Source organism: Microtus pennsylvanicus, chromosome 6, assembly GCF_037038515.1.
Source record: "Microtus pennsylvanicus isolate mMicPen1 chromosome 6, mMicPen1.hap1, whole genome shotgun sequence".
Classification (NCBI taxonomy): domain Eukaryota; kingdom Metazoa; phylum Chordata; class Mammalia; order Rodentia; family Cricetidae; genus Microtus; species Microtus pennsylvanicus.
Genome location: NC_134584.1, coordinates 27,668,896 through 27,693,016, shown reverse-complemented (window position 1 = coordinate 27,693,016; position 24,121 = coordinate 27,668,896). Strand labels below are relative to the sequence as shown.

General features: G+C 38.7%; 2 protein-coding genes and 1 pseudogene across 3 annotated transcripts in view; all 3 read left to right on the top strand.

Annotated features, from left to right (window-relative positions):
- The window catches only part of LOC142851824 (UDP-glucuronosyltransferase 3A2-like), a 94,387-nt gene extending 92,607 nt beyond the window's left edge, over positions 1–1,780 (top strand). Inside the window, exon 8 of the transcript XR_012910874.1 lies at positions 1,762–1,780. The gene's annotated coding sequence lies outside the window, so the exon portion shown is untranslated. The remainder of the gene's footprint in view (positions 1–1,761) is intronic.
- Positions 1–3,179, top strand: part of LOC142851823 (UDP-glucuronosyltransferase 3A1-like) — a 38,778-nt gene extending 35,599 nt beyond the window's left edge. For both annotated transcript variants that reach the window (XR_012910872.1, XR_012910873.1), the window contains one exon: positions 661–3,179. The gene's annotated coding sequence lies outside the window, so the exon portion shown is untranslated. The remainder of the gene's footprint in view (positions 1–660) is intronic.
- A 5,110-nt stretch (positions 3,180–8,289) lies between these two features.
- LOC142851820 (UDP-glucuronosyltransferase 3A1-like) lies at positions 8,290–24,046 on the top strand (annotated as a pseudogene).
- The last annotated feature ends 75 nt before the right edge of the window (positions 24,047–24,121 follow it).

Genomic DNA, 24,121 nt, shown 5'->3' with positions numbered 1-24,121 from the left:
GATCCCAAGCGGGAACACAAACATAAAGCCAGAGTTTGCACTGGCGGCACAGCCCCGGGAAGCCACACTTTAAAATAACGCAGCTTTTTTTCTGCTGCTGTTGCTGAATCAGGAAATCTCTCTACAGCACACCACCAACAAACAGCAAAAATCTGTGTTAAATGCTCTCTCCCTTATTTTTAAGCCTTCTCAGGTTTTTTAAGTAGGTTTAGTTAGCCACACGTCTGGGCGTCATTTGTAGTAATATGGGGAGCGGCGGCTGGGCTGCGTCCCCAATACCCCAGCCGCCTGGCTCCGGCTAGCTTATGCCCCAAATAATTACACGGACACTGTATTTTTTTAAACACTGCTCTGGCCCATTTCTAATAATCTATGTAGCGCCCCTAGGTGCGCTTACCGGAAAGATTCTAGCCTAAGTCCATCCTGGGTCGGAGCTGGGGCATGGTGTGCGTCTTCCCTGGAGCAGGTAGCATGGCGTCTCTCCTGCGTCTGCTCCGGAGAGCGGAGCTGTGGAGTCTGACCTCACTTCCTCTTCCTCCCGGCATTCTGTTCTGTTTACTCCACCCACCTAAGGGTGGGCCTATCCAATGGGCCTAGCAGTTTCTTTATTGCTTAACCAAGGAAATCAACAGATTGATATATGACACTCCCCCATCACAGAGACTTACATTAATTATAAATGTTTGTCCAATTTCTCAGGCTTATTATTAGCTAGCTCCTACATTTAAATTAATCATTTTCTTTAGTCTATAGTTTGCTGCATGGTTCGTGGTTTATTACCTTATTTACATGTCTCTCTTCCTTAGGGTAGTCTGGATTCTTCCAGATTCTGCCCTTCTTCTCTTGTTTCTCTGCTTGAATTTCCCACCTGGCTCTATCCTGCTTTGCTCTAACCAAATCACCTTTATTTATTAATCAATACATAGAGGAACACTTATTCACAGCATAAAAAAGATGTTCCATGGCATTTCTGCTTTTCTGTATAATCAAAAAGAAGTTCTTTAACTTTAACATAGCAAAGTTACATATAAAAACAGTTATCAAATAAAAATGTAGTTATAATATCTAGTCTATTTGATTTGGCAAATTTAAAAAAAATACTCTATCATATATCCTATCTCGTGATTCTGAAGTTTCATATCTAATTTACCTTTTATCATAATAATGAAAACTATAATTATAACTATCTGATCTTCAACTCCATCAAAGTTCCCAGAAAAGTAGAAAAAGTTCCTGAGTAAACAAGAAGTTCATTGCAAGCACTTTCCAAACTCTATAATTGACAGAGGCATCTGACTGTGTGGACATTCACCCAAAGTTCTTACTTAATGTTGGGCTATCAATCTTCAGCCTACAGGCCTAGAGTCTCTGGCAGACTTTTCAGTGAAGCAGGAAATCCCACCAATATTTGTAAAGTACATGAGTCACTTTTCTGTGTCCTGCCATCGGCAGTTTCTTCTGTGAAACAGGAACCTGAAGAATCATCCTGCCTTGCTTTGCCAAAGTTTAATGGTCATTTTCCTGTGGGTCCTGCATGTCCACTTTATACAGTATACTGTCAAGCAGTCAGGCAAAAGCAGCTTCTTGCCCAAATGGTTACCCTTGCCACATTGAAAGCAAATTCCATAAGGAGTTTCTTCAATGCCCATCATCCTCTTGAGATAATTAGCACTGCTAGGGGCAGATATATATCTGTTGGGCCAAAATTATCTCAGGGCCTCTACCTCGATGCATATAGGATGGAAAAAATCATGGCTTGAGTTCAGGGCTTAGACTTTGGGGCCCGTGGAACAGAGAAAAGCCTGGTTTGAGTTTAAGTGAAGATGAGACATCAAAAACCAGGTAGATGACACTCTAGCCAGAGGGAGGGTTTGGCTGCCTCTCATTGGCTGGGGTATCCCCATAACACATCATGTCACTCAACCTATATAAGGTAATGCTCACAGTAATAAACTGAGTTCCTGCTTGACTCGATTCCCTATTGCATCTGATTGTTCTGTCTCATGGGGCTGCAGAACAAGCATCTTACATTGTGGGACCGTGAATTGGGCAAATAGTTTACTCACCTTTCTCTGGGGAATAAGGAGGCCTAGCAATGACTAGGGGAATGTAGAGGCTCGAGAAGCCTGGCAACTGAAGGATCAAGAAGCCAACATGTATTTGTTGAGAAAAGTCGCAGTTTTCCAATATTTTATATGCCACATTCTGTAGGCCTTTGAAGTGTTTGAAGATTATGTACCTAATTGAAATAGATCATCTAGAAATATACCTAGAAAAACTAACTAATATGACTATAAATTTGAATATTATAGATTACTATTAATCTATATGTTTAGCTATTTATTACATTTTCAAATTAGCTACATATACATAATATCTTAAAGAAGAATAGAAATACATATAGCAAAACAAAATTAACTTTAAATTGCATCAATAAACTAAAATCATACCAATGTAAAATTTGTGGAGATTAGAAATTTTTTAAATTACAGTAGATGCAATAATCGATTCTTTTTTCATCATTTCTATATCATATCCCCTTTCTTCTCTTAAAAGAAATTGACTATGACCAATAATAATTCATAACCAAGCCCTTTTTAAAGAAAATAAACTTTTATAAAATAGAGTTTGGGAATTTGGACATAGTTTTCTAGACTACTTCCTGCTGATTGTTGGGCACTGCTAATCTTATAGGGACCCTGAGAAAATTTGAGATCAAAGCCAAATCCTGGGAAGATCTGTTATAACCTTTGAAGGAGGATGTCAAAGTTCAGGAGGAGTTCCTTTATCAAATCTGGTCCATGTTAACCTGGAAAAAAATCCATAGCCTCTTATTTCCTGTGGAAAAACATTTTACCCAAGTAATATATCCTTTAAGTTACCAATACAAATGCATTTTGTACTTCTGTTTTAGAGTTAAAGCATTTTAAAAATATTTAGGTTCGTGTATTTTATCAGTCTCTCTTTCAGATTCATGTCTCCCTGCAGCTGTTGTGCTGTAGGAACTCCTTTAGCCTGCAGCATTTAATTACCAGCCCACTTGGGCATGGCTTCTTATACTATAAATCCCAATGTAAAGTGTGAGTTCCCTCTCTCTTCCAGCTGCTGTTTTCCAGTTTGTGCAGAGGACTGTAATCTGTGAGCCCACCCCTAAATAAATAACTCTTTATTATATTCAATTCTGAGCTAGTGTGAGACTTTTTTTTTAAAGCATCCTTCTCCACTGTTGTTTGATTGTCTTCATTTAAAAAATTCAAAATCAATACAGTGCTATGCAGAATCAAACCTTCCTGTCTATTTTCCATTTCTATGTAAACTATTTTTCTAATTTTGTTCCTGTTTTTAAAGACTTTATCATATTATTTTTACGCTATTTATTCCTTTCTATAACTTTTGATGTCCTTTTTAATTTTTCATAAGCCCATACACACTGTAAACAAGTTAGAACCTGGTTAGGAGGTTTTCTGTTTGGTCCTCTTTTTTATTTCGTATTTTTCAGTGTGTTTTGTTGTATACGTTAATGCTAAATCCTATACATAGTGTATGACTGATCATCTCCTATATTGAGGCCTGTGTGAGACTCCCTGATCACAACGCTTAGCTCATAGCAACTGGTGTCCGGCTCCATCTAGCAGGCAGGCTTAAGTGGACACATATTTTTCTGTGCTGCTGCTGTCATGAGACTGTGAGACTAGAATGTCCAATGTGGCTCCAGTTCTGTGCATTCAGAACCTTTTTCAAGATTTCTTGGGTCTTATGTGGAAGTAAGTGCACCATGTTTAAGTGCCAAATGTAGATGGAGAATATTTTCTGTTTGACCCATTTGTGCAGCTACTTCCAAATAATCACTCAGAGGTTTATATTTATTATTAATGTTTTTCCAATGGCTCAGACTTATTATTAGTTAGCTTTTACATTTAAATTAACCCTTATTTTTGTCTTTATTTTGCCACTTGGTTTGTACTTTATTACGTTATTTTGTAACATGGCCTACTTTTTTTTGGTGGCTGGTTGTTGTCCCCTAGATTCTGCCCTCTTCTCCTGTATCTGTGCTTGGATTTACAGCCTGGCTCTATCCTGCTTAGAGACAGGCCAAAGTAGATTTATTTATCAACCAATGAGAGTAACACATGTTTGCACCATACAGAAAGACATCCCATAGCCATTTTACAACAAAAAAAAGGGATCTGGGTTTGACATACTTGTTCTGCTATGATGTGTGATGCCCTCCTTGATGTGGAAAGAGGGTCTTCACTGAGCAGATCCTGGTGCTGTGTGTTCTCTGGTCTCTCCTGTCTACTGTCTACTCTACATCTCTACTATCACAGGCAGTAGATCATGGAGGCTTTGGGTCAAACTCATATTGACCTGGGATGGGATTGCAGAGGTAAGATCAAACCCCAGCTTTTTAGGCTTTTGGTCTTGGGTTCTTCCCACTGAAGTAAGAGTTCTAAGAACCAAAATCTGCACTGCCCATGTCACCTTCTCCTGTTTCTGAATATTTTTTTACAGAAAAGATCATTGGGGAAGAAAACTAGGTTCATGAATGAATGGATGCATATGTGTATATACGAGTGTGTATATTGTGTGTGTGTGTGTGTGTGTGTGTGTGTGTGTGTGAGAGAGAGAGAGAGAGAGAGAGAGAGAGAGAGAGAGAGAGAGAGAGAATCACAGGAGTCAGAACCACAAGGTTAAGTGCTTCAGCCTACTAGTAACTCTTCTGTAAATCAACAGTTGAATTAAGGATAAAGACAAGAGGGGCCATGTGTGCCCTCTGGATATCATCTTACTTGACTGACTGCTTTTTGGAGAACTGCTGAACTGAGGAGGGATTGGAATGTTTGGATTGATCTTTTCTAGGAAATCTCCAACTGCAGACTTTGCCCCTCTAACATAGTACTCTGTGCTATCATGCATCGCTCTGTCCTCATTGTTCCGTTCTGTAAATTCCAGGCAGATGTCTTGTCCTTCCTAAATTCTGAGTTCAGTCCTCTCACTCATGGATAATGATTGACCAGATTTCAATATTCCCTCCAGGATCTGAGTTATGAAAACTATGTCCAATTTATACAGAGTGTCTTGTACTTTAACTTGTAAATAATATTTTCCCTGGTCGTGTTTCTAGTTTTTTCTTAGTCATTTAAAGCACCAAACAAATCTTCCTTTTACTTACTTTGGTACACATTTCATTTTGGAAAGTATTATTGTGTTATTATTTATAAACTAATTTAATTAAAATAAATAATTATACAATATGGATATCTATGACTTTCTATATTATATCACTGAGCACACTGAAGATTTGTCATCACAGAAGATTTCTCCTCTATAGCTACTCATTTATTTCTGCTTTTGGCCATCTTACTGATGGAGGTGGGTCTTGTATCTTATCTGTTGCTTTCATTGGTTAACTAATAAAGAAAACTGCTTGGCCTGATAGGACAGAAAATTATGTAGGCAGAGTAAACAGAACAGAATGCTGGGAGAAAGAAGCCGAGTCAGGCAGTCTCCATGATTCTCCCACCCGACACAGCTGCAGGTTAAGATCTTCCCTGGTAAGCCACCTCGTGGGCTACACAGATTATTAGAAATGGGTTAGATCAATATGTAAGAGCTAGCCAATAAGAGGTTGGAACTAATGGGCCAGGCAGTGTTTAAAAGAATACAGTTTCTGTGTAATTATTTCGGGAATTAGCTAGCCATGCGGTAGCTGGGGCGGCCGGAATGCAGCCGCTCTTATTACAACATCTTACTTTTGAATAACCATTTGTGGTCAATATATAATATTACTTTTACTTTTTACCTTCTGGGTTTCATATTAATGGAATTATAAAGTATATTTTTTTATTGTGTTGTTTTAAGCATAAGAAATTATGTAAATATTTATTCATAATGTTTATGAGTAATTCACTGTATTTTATTCATATTTTATTGTGCAGTAATCACAGTATTTAATTTTTTATTTATAGAGTCGAGGTTACTTAGTGTTTTGCCTGATTAAAAAATAGCATGTTCTAAATGTTTTATACACACATTCACATCCACATATACACACATGTTCACACATAGATACCCATTTCTGTCAAAAATTTATTTTCTCTGCATTGGTCACTGGAATATGATGTGGAATATTCTCCTGAATATATGTTACTTTATTGGTTAATGAATATAGCTGTTTTTGACCAGTGATTTGGCAGAGTAAAGCTTAGCAGAAAATCTGCACAGAGATAGAAAAAGTAAGCGATGCCATGTAGCTGCCATAGGAGAGAGACACCATCAATCTCTAAAGGAGAAAAACACCAGAACAATTCCTGGTAAGCCACAGCCTCATGGTGATACACAGAATAATATAAATGTGTTCATTTAAGATGTAAGAGCTAGCTAGGAACATGTCTAAACTATTGGCCAAGTAGTCATATAATTAATATACTTTCTGTGTGATTAATTGGGTCTGGGTGGCTGGGAAGGAAAAAACAGTCTCTGCTTACAGGAATGCTTTTCAGTGTTTTCTGGCACATTCACTCCTTCATGCTCTCTCTCTCCTTATCTATTTCCCTTATTCTTACAAGTATCTCTCCCATATTCAAGTCTTTGCGGTTATATGTGTATGTTTTCTGTGTCTATATGTGTGTTTGTGTGTGTGTATGTGTGTGTGTGTGAGAGAGAGAGAGAGAGAGAAAAAGAGAGAGAGAGAGAGAGAGAGAGAGAGAGAGAGAGAGAGAGGTAGGGAGGGAGGGACGGAGGTCTATGTGTATGGCACGTATGTGTTAGTGTGTATATATATCAGTTTAACCATACATGCACATGTAAGCATGTTGAAGCCAGAGGTTAACACTAGGTGTCATTAGGTATTCTCCTTACTACATCTTACCCTACTTTTTGTGACAGGGTTTTTTTTTTCTGAACATGGAGCCTCCCAATTTATCCAGACTGGGAGGACAGAAAGGCCCCAGGTCCACCTATCTTTGCCTTGCTATTGATGGGATTATAGGTGCCTGGCTTTATTTTTTTTTCGGTGACTATTGAGTGTCTGTACCTAGGTTGACAAGTGCTTCATTCACCTAACCATCTCTCAGTCCTGATGCCTGATGTTTGAAGCCAGGAGAAGAAAGGTGTCTCAGCTACAAAAGAGGGAATAGAGAGAGTCTGCATCTTTGTTATAATTTTTTTTTTCACTTCAAGGACTGAACAGATGTGACAGTACTCAGATATTTTGGGTGAGGGTGCAATATCCTTACACTTTTTACTGACATAAAGTCTACTTCCATCTGGTTGCATTCTCACACATGGTCAGAAATAAGACTTTCCCACCTATCTAGTATCCCTTAATATAGCAAAGTTGACATTGAAATCAATCATCACATTAATACATTTGAAAGAACGGGAAAGTAGATGGACTGAAGATTTGCTGTGAAGAATAGTGCAGCCCCCTTTCTCACATTATTTCTCCTTTTTTGTCTTTTCATCTGTGTGACTGTGAAACCAGCATGAGTATATGAGAATGCAATGCTTACATTCAGATGTAGGTAATGACGCAGACATAAGACACAATGCTGCAAAGCAGAACTCCAGGCAGTATTCCTCTGCATGCTTTGAAAGTCCGGAAGCAGATTCCCTCTGCTTGAGGATGCACTGGGAAACTTCATTAAAGCTGTTAAGTTTTCAACTAGGATGTGAGGATGACCACGTGGGACAATGCGCTCCTTCCTCTTGGGTGGATTTACAAGTGGCAGAACTGGAAGCTGTCTTATGCTTGCACTTGGGAGGATGGTGTAGTGCTTCCATTTTGTTTATGATGCTCATTCAGAACTGTGGGTTCAATCTTAATTGTTTTGTATTCAGGTAAAGTCCTGAACTTAGGCCATGAGCACATTTTCATGAATTTGTGACTAGTGAGAGGCCTTGAAGATATTAGCTTATGATTGCCATTATTGGAGATTTTAGAACTGAAACCTGGCTTAATGAGTATCAGATATGGCAATAGGATCCAAGTAGAGAAATGACAAAGGAGGCAGAGTCTTATAAATTAGTGAATGGGCTTGTAAAATGTTCATCGTAAATGCTTTCATTGACAGGATGTCTTCAATCACAGTTTAGAGAGTTGTGTTGGAGCAGTAAAGAGGAGATTGGGGTTAAAAGACAAGTTAAATATTAACTCATCTTCTATTCACCTGTCAACTCTGATTAAGGAGGGTGAAACAGAGTGTTCTAGAAAGTGAGCTGCAGAGACAAGGTAAAGAGCAAGAGGGCATTTGGAAGACCTATAAAAGATTTCCTTTTTTTTTTTTTAAAAAAAAATCTCATTTCAGGGCCAAAGCTATTGCTTTGTGACAGAGGCTCCCAGGGTTCCTTACTGGTGCACATTCTCAAGGTCTGGATACTATACCTGTGTTCTGTGAGTTCTACAGATGGCTGAGCATCGGAGTTGGCTTATAGTGAGCTTATTCCTCACCAAGGTTCTTTTCTTGGAGGCTGCAAAAATACTGACTATAGGTGCAATGGGTGAGTGCCTGCAGGGAATGCAGAGTTGTAGGACCAGTATATTTGGGAGGGGAGGACATGTCTAATAAAAACGTCATGTAGTGGATCATCTATGCATGAGATTTTATAGCTAGGCTGAGATCAGATCTGAGGAAAATCATATGGAGTGTGCAATGTGGTGCTTAATAGGGACTGTACAAAAGGGTGGGGGTAAATATTACATTGAAATAGCATCTGATGTAGAAACAGCCGAATTAGATTGGTCAGTGTATTGTAAAGAAGACAAAAAAGGCTTCTCTTCTGGGACTTAGGTTGTGAGTAGATGGGAGGCATATTAGTCATAGTGATCAGTCTGTTCTTCCAAAACATGGAGAAGTGAGAATTTCCAGATTCTTTTTATTGGGGGGGAAGGAGGCTAACATATTTGATTTCAAAAGAAGTTCTCTTTCATCTGTATATGCACCCAGTCACTGAAGTTTGCATCCAGCAGGCCACCATATTATTCAAGGAAGTGTTATGCTACTCTTAATAGCACAAATGTTCTGGCTCTATTGATTGTAACGGGGCTAATGATAATTTGTAGGACTCAGGGACATGATCACCAATAAGAGTAACGTTTGGATAAGGGGAAATACATATTAGTAATATTTACAACAGTATACTTTAAGCCCACATACTCAAACTTATGGGACACTATGAAAGTAGTCCTAAGAGGAAAGTTCATAGCACTAAGTGCCCACCTAAAGAAAACAGAGAAAGCCCACATTGGAGACTTAACAGCCCACCTGAAAGCTCTAGAAAAAAAAAAGCAGACTCACCTAGGAGGAGTAGAAGACTGGAAACAATGAAACTGAGGGCTGAAATCAACAAAATAGAAACACAGAAAACAATCCAAAGAATCAATGAAACAAAAAGCTGGTTCCTGGAGAAAATCAACAAGATTGATAAACCCCTATCCAAACTAATCAAACGGCAGAGAGAGAATAGGCAAATTAATAAGATCAGAAATGAAAAGGGGGACATAACCAGACACAGAGGAAATTCAGAGAATCATTAGATCTTACTACAAAGCCTTATGCCACAAAACTGGAAAATGTAAAAGAAATGGACACTTTTTTTTATAAATACCATATACCAAAGTTAAACCAGGATCAGGTGAACAATCTAAATAGACCTGTTAGTCGCGAAGAATTAGAAGCTGTTATCAAAAACCTCCCTACCAAACAAAGCCCAGGACCAGATGGTTTCAATGCGGAATTCTACCAGAACTTCCAAGAAGACCTAATACCTATACTCCTTAATGTATTTCAAAATATAGAAACAGAAGAGTCATTGCCAAATTCCTTTTATGAAGCTACAGTTACTCTGATACCAAAACAACACAAAGGCTTTTTGTGTCTTTACACTTACTTTTGGATTTCTTCATGGCAGTCATTTATGATAATCAGGAATCTTTTCATTATTCTTTACAAATTGAAGTTATGTTTTTTTCTAGGTGTAAGCCATTATAGATTGATGAACCGTGTGTCACTAATTCTTCAAGACCATGGCCATAATATGACCAGTCTGTTTTATGAAAAGATGTCCATCCCAGGTACTTTTAAAATCAATCTTTATATTAAATTACTTTAAGTAGTAAATACTAACTTTTGATAAAAGTTGTACATTTGGTACTAATTAAATATAAATCTAAGTTAGGGACCTTATCCTATCTGCCCTGCCTGCTTTTTTAACTAACCAGCACAACAAAGAAGAAATGGCCTACTAAACAGTTTAAAGAGTGTCTGGTCAGTCAGAACACGTATATAAGCATGTCCTGGTCTGATTCTTTGTAGAAAATCACCGAGGATCCCTGATGTTGTCGAATTGGTCCCACAAAAACAGAAACACCATCTAACTTGAGACAATTGCCTAGTAAAATGTGGGCTAGACAGGTATTGATATGTTGTTCAGTTGTTGCAGTAATTGCCGAGTGTATACAAAGGCCTTTATTTGATCACAAGGACCACACATATAAAAAAATATGTGGCACACACTTATTATCCCAGAACTCAGAAAGTAGAGAAAGGAGGAACAGAAATTAATATGATTATTTACCATAAAGCAGTTTTGAAACCTGCTTGGAATACATGAGAACCTTTCTCTAGATGATAGACAGATAGATAGACAGACAGACAGATAGATGACTGATAGATATATAGTTGATAGATAAATAGACAGATGACAGAGAGACAGCCTAACAGATGGATTGACAGACACAAAGACAAATAGACAGAAAAGTGGATGGATAGATAGATAGATGATAGATAGATGATAGATAGACATAAAGAAATAGATGGATTTACAGTTAGTGTTGAAATATGGCCAAAAGAATAAAGCATAGTGAAAAATGCCTTGGGGAACTTTGAGAGAGGCAAGGGGGCTTTACCTCAAGTGCATTTTGTTCTCTGGATTTTGGTTGGATATGATTTCCTGCCTCGTGTGATAAACATTTAATAGGACATGGTTATTCTTGATGGATATCAGCACAGAGCTATAGAACACAGTGAGCTGAAAGGATAACTTAGTGCTGTCCTCAGTGTGCCCTGATCAGGATATGGTCCTCTGTCTTGATTCTGTGCTTTATCAGATATAATCTACAGCACATTCTTAAACTGCTCTATCCTGAGAAAATTCTGGGAAAGGGCTGCTCTGTTAATATATCGTAAGAGCTTACTGGCATTTATTTACCAACCTTAAACTGAAACATATTACTGAAACATTTAAACATTAATTTTTTCTCCAGATCACTTTCCTTCTGTGATTATTCAGCCTGATAAACCGCATGACAGACATCTTGAAGAAGTAAAGGTTTCTAGGAATCACATAAATTGAAAGTATTTGATAGTACTAGGGAGGAGGGTTTAATTTTTTATTGAGCTCTACATTTTTCTATTCTTTCCTCTCCAGTATTTCACTCCACTTCAACCTTCTCCCAAGGTTTTCATGCTCCCAATTTTCCCAGGAGATTTTGTCTTTTTTTACTTCACATGTAGATTAGATCTCTGTATGTCTCTCTTAGTGTCTTCATGGAGGGTTTAATGGTTTAAGTTTATAGTTCTTTGCCAATCTATAACAAGCTTCCTTACAGTCAGATCAGTCTGTAAGACCTGTGCTTTTGAGACCTAGAAGAATGAGGTGGACTACAGTCTAATGTTTTAAAAAATTCTGTACTTCAGTTTTTGTGTACTTTTATACAAAAATGTAGTGATGAAAGCAGTGATCCAAGGAATGTCATCTGATTACAGAAAAACAGGATCAGTAAAACTATGTAAGAGAGTAGGTTTGTACTGTGTCACATGATGTAGGAACAATGAAAAAGAAGTTCAGATCCTGTAGTCCCTCATCAAATAATAACAATTATTGAAACTCTCCAGTTCGGTTCATGTGAGGATTCTGTTTTTGGCCCAGGTCTCTTGACTTGAAATTCTTATGAAGAATATGAGAGGATGGATTGAGCTTTTTTTTTTTCTGGTAAAATGAGAGATATAACTCGAAATTTCAGGAGTCAAATGTGAAAAGTGGAATCAGATTATTCATTACACATAAGTGCTTAGATGTCCAGTGAAAGCATGGTAGATTCTTCCTTCCTTCCTTCCTTCCTTCCTTCCTTCCTTCCTTCCTTCCTTCCTTCCTTCCTTCTTTCTTTCCTTCCTTCTTTCCTTCTTTCCTTCCTTCCTTCCTTCTTTCTCTTTCCTTTTTTCCTTCCTTCCTTCCTTCCTTCCTTCCTTCCTTCCTTCCTTCCTTCCATCCTTCCTACCTTCTGTTTTTTCTTCTTTGATTTAGCATTTTGACTTGAGGTAGAACTTTTGAATCTCTTTGTGTGGTGATATTTTTATTATGCTATAACAAAACGTTTGCTTGAAAATCAGAGTGCAGACAGAGAGAGACATTGAGGTTAGGCAATGGTTGCACGCACATTTAATCCAGCACTTGGGAGACAGATGGATCTTTGTGAGTTCAAGTCCTCCTTGGACTACATGAGATTGAATCTGTCTAAAAGAAAAACAGAGTTCACACAAAGATGATCCCAGCACTTGGGAGGTGGATACAGGACTGATATGGTTGAGCAGAGAGAGGAATATAAGGCAGGAGAAGAGAGGAGTTCAGGCAGTGTGAGGATTCCTAGAGGCGGATGCAGACTGAGATGCAGTCAGAGGATTCGTAGGGACAGGATCACCCTTTAGTCTGAGCGTTGATAGTGGTAAGAGCTCCAGTGACTGCCGCTCTGCTTTTCTGATCCTTCAGCTTTCAGCTCCTAATATCTCACTTTGGGTTTTTATTATTAAGACCAATTAGAATTCGTGCTGCATCTTTGTACTGGCACATATTTATAATCTAAGTGCTAGTAAGCCAAAAGAAACAAGATTTTGGGTTGAAAACCAATTAGGTCATTACATATGGCCCTGCCACAAAAAAGCAAAGGAAAACAAACAAACAAACAAAAAACAAGGGACAAACATGAAAGGAACAGCAATGAAAAGCAAACAGGCAAATGGACACAGTGCATGTTTCATATTAATTTTCCTATGGAATGCAGGGACTCTATAATCAAACTGACCTGTAGTTTACTACAAAGCCCGACTCATTATAATGACAAAGTCAGTGAACCATTTCAGACTATTTTTTTATGCTTTGCCAAGAGTAATGTGAAAAATAGTAGCTGTGTCTTTAAATAAAATCTGTTGCTGGAAACTTTCATAACTGCAGACTGGATAAAAGTTCTAGACCTTGGTGCTGGTGGTGCACACCTTTAATTCCAGCACTCATGGGGCAGACACAGGTGAGTTCTGTGAGTTCAAGTTTAGCCTGCTCTACAGAGTGAGTTACAGGACAGGCTGCAAAGCAGCAGAGATACCTTGTCTAGAAAAACAAACACTAAAAAACAAAAAATAGAAGTTCTCAAAATACTGTAAAATCTTAATAAGTATTATTTGATTTCAGAACTGAATGATTAAAAGAAGAACAAACCACTGAAGATCAAAACACAGTTTCCACAAAGATGTGAAACTGAGTCAATTCTTTAATCACTGTAATAATGTGTGGTATATTGTGATATGTTTAAATATTACTCAATTGGTGTTTTCCTAGATTTAAAAAAGGAGAATATGTCATATGAGATTATAACCTGGAGTCTACCTGAAGATCAAGAAAAGGAATTTGATAATAGATTTTCACTACTTACGGAAGAATTATTTATTGACAGGTAATTTGTTTCAATTTTTGGAACCAAAGTATTACTAATCCAGTCTTACACATGGGTAGATGACAGTTGCACGATGCTTTGAGTGAGTTTAAGAGAAAAGATGAATGGGTGAATTAATTGGTATAGGGATGGATTGTGTTTGAGTGGTGCATGGTAGATGACTGACAGCTGGATCAATGATGGGATATTCTCTAGAAAGTGGAAGACGTGCCTTTTAGACCTTCTTTTCTGCATCTTACTTGTCATCTGCTCATGTCATCTCAATGAAGCCAGTGCAGCCACTGAAACCTCTCTAGTCAGGGACAGAGGAGCCACCTCTTCCATGAACTTTGTCACCTTCCTACATACAATCCCTAATGGAGGACACTCCATTGCGTGTGCATATGTCATCTGTCATGCCTTGGTCCTTTCCTGTGAAACTTGATTAAAAGCTTTCCTTTTCCTTCCTTTTACTGAAAACAAATTTTTCTTTCATAATATATCCTGATTACTGTTTGCCTTCCTTTTACTCCTCCTAATATCTTCCCCCTCTGCACCTACCCAGATCTACCCCCTTTATATCATTCATTAGAAAAGAAATAGTCTTCTAAGGGATAATAATGACAAAATATAAAAATATAGTAACATAAAACAAAAATATCATATTATAGTTGGATAAGAAAAAAAAGGAAATGAGCCCAAGAGAAGGCACAAGAATCAAAGACCCACACTTTTGTACACTCAGAAATCCCATCAAAACACTAAACTTTAAGCATATATACGTGTGTGTGTGTGTGTGTGTGTGTGTTTACATCCCCCACAGGAGTTAACTCAAAGTCCACTGCAGATCATTTCAAACATCTAAAGGAAAAGGACCTCTAATAATCTCATACGAAGGTCTTCCCTTAAAGGTACCATCACCTCTATACCACAACATTGAACAACATCTCTCTGACAGAGGAACCCTTGAAGGCAAACCTCAGTTGTTGTGACTTGAAGTTGAGTCGAGAATGAGCAAAGATAGGAGTGTGCCACTGGGCTCTCATCTTGTGGATCTTTTGATGTATGATTTGGAGCACGAATTCTAATTGGTCTTAATAAATAAATCCCTGAGTCAGCTATTAGGGGGAGAATCCTGAAGGTTCAGAAAATAGTGCAGCCAGACACAAGGATTCTTTTACCACTATCAATGCTCAGACCGAAGGGGCGATCCTGTTGTCAGACTGCATCTCCTGACTCCATCCACCTCTACCAAACCTCAGACTGCTTCCAGTCTGTGTCCTCCTGCCTTATATTCCTCTCTTCCCAGTCATATCACTCCTGTCTCCATCTTCCTAGTGCTGAGATTAAAGATGTGTAACTCCCAAATACCAGGATTAAAGGTGTTTACCACCACTGCCTGACCTCTAGTGGCTTAGTTCTTCACTCTGATATTCAGGCAAGCTTCAATTTTAAAACACAAAGAAAGGACCACTACATAGGATGACATCACACGCTTGTGCATCTTACCAGTTTGCTTATCTGGTAAGCATTGATGTGAAAGAGGATTACTCATGTTTAGCAAAACCTTCAGTGAAAGTTGGAGTCAGTAAGAGTCATGTATTCTGATAATAATCTTCCAAATATACATTGTTTTCCATTAGAATTTTAAATGAGCATATAAAATAGGTCTTGTTATGGATTTTAAAGAATATGTTTCACTATACTTTGTTCTAATTTGCCCCCTTCCTTCAACACACTCTTCCATGACTCCTAATCTCTTCTGAAGCCTTTTATTTTTAAGTGCTTTCATGGCCTCTTTTCTAATTTCATCACCAAAAAAGGAAAATGCACACACACACACACACACACACACACACACACACACACACACACAACACATTGCAAACACACACGCACAGTTAAGTTTAGGTATCACATAAAATAGAAAAATGATCAGTAGCTTTTAGAGTATAGCCTTATATTTGCCTAGTTGTGGAACACTTTCATTGAGTGATTACAGATGCTAAAAAGAAATCCCACACTAAGAATTGAATATAATGAAAGGTCATCTATTCAGTGTGGACTCACAGATCATAGTCCTGTGCTTTCAAGGGGAACAGCAACTGATCCCACAGCTGGAAGAGAAGGCATCGGTGGGCTATACATAATGGGCAGGTAACTTACAGGCTTCTGGCTGTAGGAATTCCTACAGAAATTGAGTTTAACATTTTTCCAAACTGTATGGATTATCTCCCTAAAATATTTTCTATTATTTTTTGCAGGTTCAATCATCACACTATTATAAAGATACATAAATACTTGGCAGACGTATGCAGTCTCATATTAAGCAGAAAGGACATCATGGACTACTTAAAGTATAAGAATTTTGACCTAGTATTTTTGGATGCAGCAGATTCTTGTTTTTTTCTTGATTGCTGAGAAACTTGAAAAACCATTTGTGGCCTTTCTTCCTGTGCAATTTAGCCTTCTGGACTTTGGACTCCCTAGCCCCTTGTCTTATGTTCCAGTGTATGGTTCAAGACTAACTGACCAAATGGACTTCTGGGGCCGAGTGAAGAACTTCCTGATGTTCTTTGATTTCTCCCTGAAGCAAAGACAAATACTTTCTCAATATGATGCCACCATACAGGAACATTTTGCAGAAGGCTCTCGTCCAGTTTTGTCTGACCTTCTGCTGAAAGCAGAGCTGTGGTTCGTCAACTCTGACTTTGCCTTTGAATTTGCTCGTCCCCTGCTTCCCAACACAGTCTATGTGGGAGGCTTAATGGACAAACCTGCCAGGCCAATACCTCAAGTGAGTGAAATCTCAGCCCTCAGTTTATCTTTAATTCAAAGGCTGACAGTGCTCAAGTGGTGTCTTAGGGTTTCTGTTGCTTGAGGAGATACCATGACCACAACAACTTTATAAAGGAAAATATTTAATTTGGGTCTCTTATGATTTCAGTAGTCTATTGTCATCATGGCAGAAAACGTGATGACATGCAGCCTGGTGCTGAGGAAGTAGCTGAGAGTCCTACATCTTGATCAACAGGCAACAGGAAGTCAACTGGGACAATGGGTATAGCTTCAGCTTAGAAGATTTCAAAGTCCACTCTACAGTGACACATGTCCTCCAAGTAGGCAACACTTAGTCCAACAGGGCTTTAACTCCTAATAGTGCCACTGCCATGGGGGACATTTTCTTGTTAATCGTCATAGGTGGAAATTGTCACTTGGCAGGCATGTCCTGGAAGGAAGTGCTCTAAAGCAAAGTAGGCACTCTGAGAGTCCATTTTAGGGTTGTGAAGGATGGTGTTAGAACATCCCATGCTATGGTTGAAGACTTGACTGTGTGGGTAAAATGTTTGAGTTTCGTTTTTATCTCTCTGTGTTCCTGCCTTTGGTGCAATAAGTCCTTTAGTTAGCATTGGTATTTCCTATTGAATTTAGAGCTATACATGTTAAAAATGCAGTGCATATCCATACATATAGTATTTGTTGAGAAGGCAGGCTCCTCATAATGAAACAGATAACACTTTTAGAGAGCATATACCTAGACAGAACTTAGCAGTATTGGGAAGAAGAACTGATCCTGCTATGTAGTTTCCTACCTTGTTGAGCCCTTTGTACCCCATCCAGCTACTGCAAACTATCAAAGCTGCACGTAATTTGCATGTTCAGTGCAGACTCGGAGATACTACAGCTGAAAATTTAAAAGTACAGAGAGCTAAGGATGTTTGATTGTTTGTTACTTGTCACTGTGGGGTCCCCTGTCCCATGCTTGGAGGAAAGACCTCCTTTGATGTTATGCAGTGGAGGCCAAAATGCTGAGGTGATGAAAGTAATGTTTTCCTATTTTCAGATCAAAGCAGAGAGGGTATGGATTTTTTTTCTGGTTTCCATGGTTACCAGACTGCCGACCCTTTCTTGGAGTGGGTGAGAAGAAGTGTTTGGGGAGTGTTCAGTAAGGAATATTTATATTATTTCTAGAAGGAGAAGGAGATTTCTTATATGGGCTTGGAAAAAAATTTCCAAAATCCCAAGTTGGTGGGATGTAGACGTGACTGACAAGAGACCTCACCTTCTATACAGTTGGGAACTGAACTGTTGTCCTCTGGAGGGACAGCCAGTTTTCTTAGCTGCTAAACCAACTTTCCAACAAGAACAGAGCCTGCGTTTTCTAATGCACAGTACAAATACCTTGGTTCATGCCTAGGATGACACACACAAAAGCAACCTCAGTAACTTTCAAAGTCATGAATTAATGCAAATATCTCTTATCACAGTGGGATGAGATAGAAATCAACTGTACATAATACGAGACAACACAGGACAGTACAACCACTGAGACTAAGTGAAAAATCAACTTAGTGAAAAATCAACTAAGTGAAAAATCAATAAAGGAACATTTAGAAAAGTTATATATCAAGGAAAAATGATACAAAACACAATGTAAAAATGTAGAATAATAAAATCAAGACTTAAGATATAATTTGTAGCTTTTATTATCCTTGTTAATACACACAAGGTGCTTGTAGCTGATAACCTACACTTCTTGATAAGGCACAGGTAACAAAGGGAAGACTAAACAGGATGCTCGTGGGAAGAAGAGGCTTGAAAGAATCACAGTGTAGATGACTGAAACAATAAACAGAAAAATTAGAATCAGTAATATCAAAAGAGCAGCTGGGTGACAAATCATTGGAGTCATTGAGAAAACAAATAACAGAGAAGAATAGAATAATTATTTTCTAAAGTTGAAAATTATCTGCTATTATATAAAACAATAAAGATAATGAAGAAATTATACAAACATATCATCAATTGAGTTATCCTACATGAATTGACAAATTCCTATGTATGTCTGTGAACACAACTGACTCAAAACAGAGAATCTGAAACTGATGGGATTAAATTAGAGTAAAATAATACAAAGATCTTTCATTAAGCATGTCTGATATAACATGGATTAATTGGTGAGTTAAGCGAAACATGTAAGAATTAATGCCAGTTCCTCTATAAGTGTTTGTGGCAGTTCCATAGGAAAGGCAACTTCTCAACCCATTCTATGAATCTATCCTTACTCTGTAGCCAAAGCTACAAAAGAACACTAGAGTAGATGACATTATGTAACACGGAAAGTGAAGAAATTTTGTATACTATAATTCTAGAATAATTATAAAATAATACAAATGGTATCCAAGGAGTTGTGAGGGGCCTCAAGTTACTAAACAAAGAAAATGCCCTGAACAATCAGTTTATCCTGAACTTATACTTTAAGCAGTAGAAATAGTTTACTCAAATAAAATCTTGTTTATATGCTTGGCAGTGGTGGCATACACATTTAATCCCAGCACTCAGGAAGCAGAGGCAGACAGATCTCTGTGAGTTTGAGGCCAGCCTGGTCTACAAGAGCTAGTTGTGGGACAGGCCCCAAAGCTACAGAGAAACTCGTCTCGAAAAACAAAACAAAACAAAAAAAATCTTGTTCATATATTGGCTTAGAAGAGAAATTCATAACAGTCCAATGGTGAAGAGATGATTGCTAATCAATGCAGTCAGAACACAGCTTTACAGGCTCAATGAGAGGAATCCTATCAAACAAAACACAAGCAACTAAAGCATGGGCTTATTCAACACCTGACCTGGTTTCATGTCATAACTGCCTTGGCGTTCACAAACCACTTCTTTTGACTTCTCTCCTTTATGTTTTTTCTAGGACTTGGAGGATTTTATCACTACATTTGGAGACTCAGGTTTTGTCCTTGTGTCCCTGGGCTCTGTAGCATCCTTGTATCAGACCAAGGAACTTATTAAGGAGATGAACAGTGCCTTTGCTCGCCTTTCTCAAGGGGTGCTGTGGACATGTAAGGATGATCAATGGCCCGAAGATGTCAGAATGGCCCCAAATGTCAAAATCATGGATTGGCTTCCCCAGGTTGACCTTCTGGGTAAGCATCCCTAGACCTGTTACCATTTATGTGCGTTTGGGACTGCATAGATAACCGATGCCTGAGAACTTGGGCTTGCAAAGTAAAGTCTGTTGATATGTAAAGATAGATCTTCAGCAGGCAGGCAAAAGCAGCTAGAGCTCTTGCAGGAATCAGTATGTACTCTCTACTGGATAGCAGCAAGTTCCTTATCCTTCCCTACTTCCAAGTCCCTAAACAGACAGGTAGCCTTGAATTATCAGTATTTAAGATTGATCCCTCCAACACAATCTTGAAAACCATGTGAACTATAGCTGCTCCTTGGCCCAGTTCCCACTCTTTGTCCCCACTATTCTCACAATGATGTGTGAACTGCTTCACATTTTTGGAGACACACATATGAATGTAAGCATGCAGATACATCTTGGTTGTCTGGAAAGGGAAAAAACTCAGACACTTACAAAATTAATATTGGGGTTTTGAGGATGTGAAGGCTATTTGAGAGCCAACCAGGGTAACCTCACAGTAAAATAAGGAAACACTGATTTCTTGAGCTAAGGGAAATTCCCTTAGTCATCTCCCTTAAAATCATTTGTTTCTTGGTGACATTCTGTAGACCCATCACTTCCACACTCAATGGCTCAGTCAAAGTTTTATAAATATAACACTCAAATTTTGTCACTCAAAATAAGATGGGAAATATTGCACATATCTCTGTTCAGGGAAATTACAGCCTATACAAAAGGGAAAACATTTGTTTTCTAGAGAACATGGGTAGATTTTGTGTGAGGTATAGTTTGGGATGATTTCTTTATGATTGTAGTAAATGTTCAGTGCTTAATATGGAGCACCAAACAATATCTGTAAACACAGAATCTTTTGCTATACCATCCTCTTTAGTAAACTCCTATTAAAAAAGTTAGGAGCCTGGCGGTGGTGGCCCATGCCTTTAATCCCAGCACTCGGGAGGCAGAGGCAGGTGGACCTCTGTGAGTTCGAGACCAACCTGGTCTACAAGAGCTAGTTCCAGGACAGGCTCAAAAACAACAGAGAAACCCTGTCTCGAAAAACCAAATAAATAAATAAATAAATAAATAAATAAAATAAAATAAAATAATAAAAAAGAGGGGAAATACACAGAATACAAGAGTCATAAGAAACCAGATGTGGATAGCCAGAGAAGGTTGAGGTTAGAAAAGTAAAGAAGACGTATCTATGGAGAAGGTGAGGATGAACAGAAAGACAGAGAAACAGGCCTGGATTGCCACTCTCCATATATTCTTCCTTGTCTATGTCCTTGATAGTTTTAGATTGAAGTAGGCATCTCTCTGCCTAGGAAAGACTAGATTTTATATATTAAAGCACTTAAAATCTCAATGAAAAAAATCAATAAAATCATTCTCTACAACACACTGCTATTTCTTGGGTCTGTGGCTTTACCTGATATCTGAAACTATCAGAGTGAAATAGTGAACCATTTTTGTATTTTGCAACAGCTCATCCTAATATTCGACTTTTTGTCACCCACGGTGGAATGAATAGCATCATGGAGGCCATCCAGCATGGAGTCCCCATGGTGGGGATTCCCTTCTTTGCAGACCAGCCTGAAAACATGGTCCTTATAGAAGCCAAGAAAATTGGTGTTTCTGTTCATGTAGACACACTCAAGGCAGAGACATTTGCACTTACACTGAAGGAAGTCATAGAAGACAAGAGGTATGCAGCTCTCTGGGGTTGGGGTTGCTTACATTAAATGCAGACCTGACACTAAAGGATCCGTGTAGTCTGTTTATCAATAACACTGGAATTTTGTAGAACGTGGAAAAATACATGTGTGATACTTGAAGTTCTGGTTTCCCTTTGCTCTTAATCCTAATTTTAGTTGAGATGCTGAGAATACACTTCTACCTGGTGTGGTATGTTGTTTTCTTCCACACACATTATCTTTATGACCTCTTATATTTTGAGTACCTGTCACCTAATTCCAGTTGAGGCAGGAGAGAACCTTTGTATGTTTCTAAGATGCCTGATTTCCTGACTCAGCGTATACATATAGAATTCCAGTTGAATCAGAAGAGTACTGTTTTAGTTACTCTCCTATTGCCATGAGGAGGAACCATGACCAAGGTTGTTGGCAGTGGCTACTTGTTTCTTTCATGGCTGCTCAGAACAGAAATAATCACACTAAAGTATATTAATTAAACAACGCCTTGGCCTATTAGCTTATGCATATTTCTTCCTAACTCTTATTATCTTAAATCAACCCATCTCTATTAATCTGGGCATCACTATTTGTTTATGGCTTATCAGTAAACTTCTGTCCTGCATACTGCATCTGTCTTTTGTGGTGGCTACATGACTTTTCTCTGACTCCGCCTATTCTCTCCTTCTCTCTCTTTTTGGAATTCCCATCTTGCCCTATCCTGTGCTGCAATAGACCTAAGTAGTTTTCTTCATTAACCAATCATATTCACTGCATACACTTTGGAATCCCACAACACAAGTTTATGTATAAGATAAAGCATTTAATTAGGCCTAGCTTACAGATCCGGGGGTTAGTCCATGGCTATAATGTTGGCAAATGTGGATGCAGGCATGGCACAGAGGCTGTAGCTGAGAGCCTTCATCTTGATGCAGGCTGGAGGCAGAAAGAACAAAACATGGATTGATGTGGGCCTTTTTAAAGACCCGCAGCAACAAACCTCCTCCAGCAAAAATCACAATTCTTAATCCTAACTAAACAGTCCACCAAGTGGAGCAAACATTCAGATATCTGGTTATGGGGGCCATTGTTCACTCAAACCACGACAAGGATCTTCTCTTGTCCTTACTGCGGTGATCTTCCCTCCTCAGGGTCTTTGTGTTGACCTCCCAGGACAGTCTCTCCAATATTGTCCTCCTAGGAGACCATGTACTTGGTTGTTATTTTTCTGTTACTGTGCTCAGTCATCATACACTACTCTCTTTTGACCCTTTAATAGATTGTAATATCTCAGTCACGTGTGTCATTACTGTCTGCCCCACACTAGCACATAGAAAATGGGCATCATGAGGAAGCACTGACTATCTGTTTCCACTCTGCTTCTAGAGCCAAGGGCAGGCCTGTTATAAAGGAAGTTTTCACAAACCTAGAATAAATTAGACAGGACAGAGACAAGAACAGTTGACCCACATATCACTTGCCCATCTTAGAAACGATTTCACAAAAACCAGGACTGCACACTCAAGTTTCAATGTCCTATTCATATAATCAAATATATATCCTGTTGATATGTTCAAATACATTTAATGTGAACACTATTACAGTATCATAGCTGCAATTCTCATAAACATAGTTATTTTTTTAAAATTTCCCTTCAAAGGTTAATTTTTATCCTTCTAAGGTTTTATCTTTTTTCTTCTTGTTGTGCTTTTAATGGGGACTCAGGTAGACAGTGTTAAGTGTCTGCCAACAATTTTGTTTGAAGCTGGCTATAGACTAGAAAAAATGTGTGTGTGTGTGTTTATGTTATAAGGTCTGAAGAACTGGCATAACACATTGGTAACACATTCTCTCTGTGTCTGCCCTCAGGTACAAGTCTGCAGCAATGACTGCCAGGGCCATCAGGCGCTCCCACCCCCTCACACCTTCCCAGCGTCTGGTGGGCTGGATTGACCACATCCTACAAACAGGGGGAGGCGCACATCTCAAGCCCCATGGCTTTCAGCAGCCATGGCATGTGCAGCACCTGCTGGATGTCCTGTTGTTCCTGCTGGGGCTCACTCTGGCCACCTTGTGGCTGTTGAAGAAAGTGCTGGGCTTGTTGCTCAGGCCCCTGTGTGTGGCTAGGAAGGAAAAGAAGGCATAAAGTTAAGTTTGACCTGGGGAGGATGTTGGGAGCTCTGTCTCTTTGAGGGCTTCCCCATTCACTAGCACAAGGAACTCCCAGGGTTTTCCTCTTTCCCTCTTCATGCAAGTGGACCTCCAGTTGTCCTTACTATTTTCTGTCTTTTTCATAATGCTCATACAGTACATTGTTCATAATGCTCATGGAATTATGACTGGTGACTCCTCATTCCCTGGCTCCCCTTGCTTAGTACAATCCTTCTTTTCCTGGTGATTTCTCCTCTTCCGTCCTCTCTGCCATTCACAGTGCTGTGAGAGTTTCATCATCTCTGTGACTTCTAGTCTCTGAATCTTACTTCTCCAATCACTTGAGATAAAAACCCCACACTTGACAAATTCTACTTACTCCTTTATTTATTTTGTAATTTATAATCTCTCTTTAGAGTTCAGATACCTAGAGTGCTGTTACCCTGTTAGGGAGGATCAGCCACTCCCAGGATGTAATGAGAACCAGTTTGCCTGAAAATGACAACATACAAATGAAGTAAATACATTTTCCTGGATAATGAATAAAATAACAAATAAAGTTAACACAAAATTGAAGGGTTGGGAGAATGCATTTTTTCTTAGGACTGATATGCAAGATTTATTTTCTCATTTGTGAGAAATTTACATAAG